The sequence below is a fragment of the Sinocyclocheilus rhinocerous genome, unplaced genomic scaffold (assembly GCF_001515625.1).
Source record: "Sinocyclocheilus rhinocerous isolate Xijiao unplaced genomic scaffold, SAMN03320098_v1.1 scaffold4545, whole genome shotgun sequence".
In the NCBI taxonomy this organism is placed as follows: Eukaryota; Metazoa; Chordata; class Actinopteri; order Cypriniformes; family Cyprinidae; genus Sinocyclocheilus; species Sinocyclocheilus rhinocerous.
The window spans coordinates 502,086-506,930 of record NW_015635030.1 but is presented as its reverse complement, the minus strand read 5'-3'; the positions used below and the strand labels follow the sequence as shown (position 1 = coordinate 506,930).

Sequence of the window (4,845 nt, the reverse complement as noted above, 5' to 3'; positions counted from 1 at the left end):
TTTTTTTTTTTTTACCAATTATCCAAATAATGTTTAATCCTAGAAAGCTATTATCATCAGAGGACACATGAGCATAACGGTTAGCAGATCAATGAATGAGAGGGCAGCGTTACCAGAGTTGCCCATTTACCACACCTTGTTACAGCACAGTAGGGCTATTGCAGACAGAAACAATACTGTTCTACATAGATGTTTCCTGTCAGCTTGATTTTTGAGTGGACTTTGCTGTTCCGATGAGCATGAACGGTATACGAGTGGAGCGACTGAGCTGAGCACACACGCATAGAGCGGGATAACACGCAGAGCGTCACACCACGTGAAAGTGAATCCTGAGCGGTGAACTCATTTTCGGCAGCCGGAATTTCAGTGCATCTCTAATTATTGTATCTCTAATATACTATATAATAGCTGCTTTTTTGAAAATTTTTAGCAATTTAAAAATATTAAAAAAGGATTTTTTTACACGGCACCCCGGTTGGGAAACACTGTTTTAAATAATGCCGCGAGTGGGGCTTGAGGAAGTGACGTCACCTGCGTCTGCGCAGTGCGACTTGATGCAGCCCCTGAAGCGAGACACAGGAAACAGAAATACTGCAAAATAATAATAATAACGCGACTAAACGAGACGAAATAACGTTATAACATTTCGTTTCGTCTCGTTTTGGTCAACGAAAATGAAGAGACATTTAGCATAGTTTTTATTTTGTAAACCACATTTAGTCTCGTTTTTATTCGTCAACGATATTGCATTATACATTTAATTATCGTCATCGTCACATGACCAGCATTTTCGTCTCGTCTCGTTTTTCTTCACGTAATAAAGGTTCGTTGACGACGATATTTAGTCATAATTTTCGTTGACAAAAGCAACACTACTGACAGGTCAGAAGACTCTGCGACACGGGAGGACTCAGAAAGCAGGGCAGGAACCAACTCGACAGACACACAAAGACAAGGCAACAGGGGAGACAAAAGATAAATACCGATCAAAAGAAAGCACTTGCAAAACAATGACTAGGGAGGATAAACAAGAAAATAAAACTGAAAAGGAAAAAGTAATAAATTCTAGAATTAATTAACTGAGACTTATGAAAACAAATAATAACAAAAAAGGAAAAAGCTAAGAATAAAGGACTAGAACTACAAACAAAATAAAAACAAGACCGCAACCTTGCTGAAAACTAGAAAGAAAATAAAACAACAAAATTTAAAGGTTCAAATTTAAATATAGAACCAAACCACAAAGACTGTAACTAGACTATTGACTAAACATGGGAACAAATTAATTAACAAGAGGGGAAACTAGACTGGACACAATATACTGAATAGCAAGCTCTAACAAGTCTAAAGACACTAGCAAAGAGAATACACACACAAAACGAACCAGCAAAAACCAGAGGGAAATGAGCACAATATAAAAGGAGCAGCACACGAGGATCAGGTGAACACAATTGGGCAAACAAGGACTAAGCAAGGGGGCGTGGTGATTGAAAACGAGAAGGCAGGACAAGAGGAGCACATGGCCAACACAAACAAAGACACAGCCATGTGCTCAGGCACAAATTAAAAAAAGACACATTAAACAAAGACAGGACAGACAAGACTGTCAGGGCAGGATCCTGACAGTAACATCCATTATTATATTATAACCTATTATTCAAAATAATAACCAAAATATCATATGCATTTCTATCATACTATAATTCCACATTAAGAAAGAATTTTCTAGACTTAGAGGAGAACTTTTCACATAATAAGAGAAGACCGTCAACAATTACTTCCAAGACTATCACAAGTCTTTCTCACAATTTCAATAAAATCTCAGCTTAAATGCTTTCGCCCTAGCGACATATTTAAATCAGTTCAATACGTAACACAAAAAAAAAATTCTAAATTTAAAGCATAAAAACATATATAAGTTCCATGAGAATAGAGATAAAGTGATAGCGCTGCACTGGTATTGAACTTTGAGCCAGTACAGTAGATTTTAGATATTTTATACAGGCTAACACATTCTCCATGAGGTGGATTTTAGAAGATTTTAACATGATGTGGCATGATGATGGTACCAAGACCTCAGATGAGGATGAATTGCTTTAGACTAAACACGTATCCTTCCTGGTGAGCGTGGTTTGACCAAGTACAACATGTTCCTGGATCAACATCCTTGTTGATCCTGGAACATCATTCCAATCAACCAATCAGAATTGAGAGATAACTTTTCAGGAAATGTCAGTTTTAGGCTTACAATCAGGATTAGGTGCTTCTACACACTTGTTAATCAGCTATCATTTCCCTCTGATTTTAGGAATAAATTATGGGTAAGGTTAGGTTTAGGGGTGGGGATTGGGCTAAGTCTGTATTTTTGGACAGTAATGTTGATCCAGGATCAACAAAAGATGTTGATCCTGGAACATGTCTTACTTGGCAAAATCACGGCGACCATCCTTCCTGGAGTCCAGTGAAAAAAGTGCTGGGTGAAACCTATTTGGACCTATTTTACAAGTGTACAAACCAGGACAATCTAGATCTAAAAAGGCCCAATTAGAACAGATAGGATGCAGTTTAAAACAAAATTAAATGAAAATGATTTTATTGTGTGTTAAATTTCTTTTGACATTTTATTTTTTTATTCAAGGAGGTAACCATGCTGCTATCAAGAGGAAAAACACTTTGACCATCGTGCTTCTGGGACAGACAGGAAGTGGAAAGAGCGCCACCGGAAACACCATCCTGAGAAAACACCATTTTGAATCATATGCCAGTTCTGTGCCGGTAACACAGATGTGCCAAATGGCAGAGGAAACTGTTTGTGGAATCAAAATCAGGGTCATTGACACCCCAGATTTCTTTGACGAAGACCTAAAAAACCAAAAAGAACAGATAAAGAAGTGCAAAGAGCTTGCTCAGCCAGGGCCTGACATGTATTTGCTGGTCATGGAGCTTGGCCGTTACACAGATGGAGAGAGAGCAATAGTTCAGAACATACAGAGAGCGTTTGGTGCAGAAGTGGTAAAAGAAACCATTGTTCTGTTCACTAGCAAGGAGAGATTACGAGGGAAAACTGTAGCAGAGTACATTAAAAACACTGACACACAACTGCAAGAGCTGATCAGAACCTGTGGCTCAAGGTGTCATGCATTTAACAACAACGACCACAATGTTTCACAGGCTGAGAGACTGTTAGAGATGATTTTGGAAATGAAGAAGAAAAATGGAAGTACTGATATTGTAGAACACTACTCATTTTGTAAGGAATCAGAGAAAAAAGACTGCAGAATTCAGTAGACACTTGCAAACGATTCCTGTGGTAATTCTTCAAAACTGATTTTGAACAAAAACATTAGTTAATTTTTGCTAGAATCAAATAATATACAGTATATCAGTGTTATGTTGCTTGTATTACAAGTACAAATAAAGAGAAGTGTATTCTTCAAAAAGCCTATTCATGCACTACAGTTTCTTTTGTCAGATAGAAACAACTAGGTCAAACAATTGAAACAGTGAAATATCTGGACCCTGAAACTCAGTACTATGAATGGCATAGAAAAAAATTTATCATTTGCACACCAAAATACCATTTTCTAGTCAGAGGTAAAATATTTAAAGAATGTGGTCCCACAAGTCTGCATACATGTTTGTGATGTTTCAAGCTACAAAGTTGTTTCCTTTTAAGATGACGGCAAGAGAATGCAAACTGGTTATCTCTGCCTATAATTAACGTTCCTTCTGCGAAAATACAGTTTCTTCCTTGTAAGAAAGAAGCTGAAGAATTTCTTCCTTCTAAAAAAACATCCTGCATATCTGATCAACAGAGAAGACATACAGGTGTATTGTTTCCTTATTGTTGTTAAGCTTAGCAGAGTTCACATTATTTGAAGAAAATGTCTTGTTGTGTTCTTGTATATATGAGGACTTTCCATAAACTGGCATTTTAAAGAGATAGTTCACCCAGAAAGAAAACGTTGTCATCGTTTACTCACCCTCAAGTTGTTCCAAACCTGTATGAGATTCTTTATTGTGCTGAACGCAGAAGAAGATATTTTGAAGAACGTGGGTAACTGAAAAGTTGATGCTACATAAATACTATGGAAGTCAAATTAAATTAAATTACATAAATACTATAGAAGTCAATGTCATCAAATGTTTGGTTTCCCACAATCTTCAAAATATCTTCTTTTGTGCTTTCTTATAAATTTCTCATTATGCTACATTACTAAATATTTAATTTATCCCAAATTATCCATTAATAATGTTGTTCACTCATAAATTGATGTGAGGTGAATAAGCTCAGATTAATGAGGCCTACAATCAACCAGTTACATACAAAAATACAAAACTTGTGCTAACTGAAAGAAAAAAGACTGGATTCAAGATTTGGTCATAACATAGCATAATATGACATTTACAAGCCCAATTCCAGAAAAGTTGGGACATTTTGTGAAATGCCATAAAATCAAGAATATGTTATTTGTTAATTCTCTTTAAACTTTATTTAATTGACTAAAGTACAAAGAAAAATGTCCAATGTTTGCACTGACCAACTTAATTTTATTTTGAAAATATAAACTAATTTTGATGGCTGCATCACACTCCAAAAAAGTTGGGACAGAGACATGTTTAACACTGTGTCACATCAACTTGCCTTTTAATTAAAATGTTTAACTGTTTGGGAATTGAGGATACTAATTGCTAAAGTTTTGCAAGCCAAATTTTGTCCAATCTCGCTTGATACAAGACTTCAGATGCTCAGCAGTCTGTGATCGCCGTTGTCTGATTCTCCTTTTCATGACTGGTCATACATTTTCAATAGGAGACAGATCTGGACTGATCTAGCACATTCAC

The 4,845-nt window shown here is 36.2% G+C and overlaps 1 pseudogene; it reads left to right on the top strand.

Annotated features, from left to right (window-relative positions):
* The window catches only part of LOC107746228 (GTPase IMAP family member 8-like), a 6,178-nt pseudogene extending 2,890 nt beyond the window's left edge, over window positions 1-3,288 (top strand).
* Window positions 3,289-4,845: the final 1,557 nt, after the last annotated feature.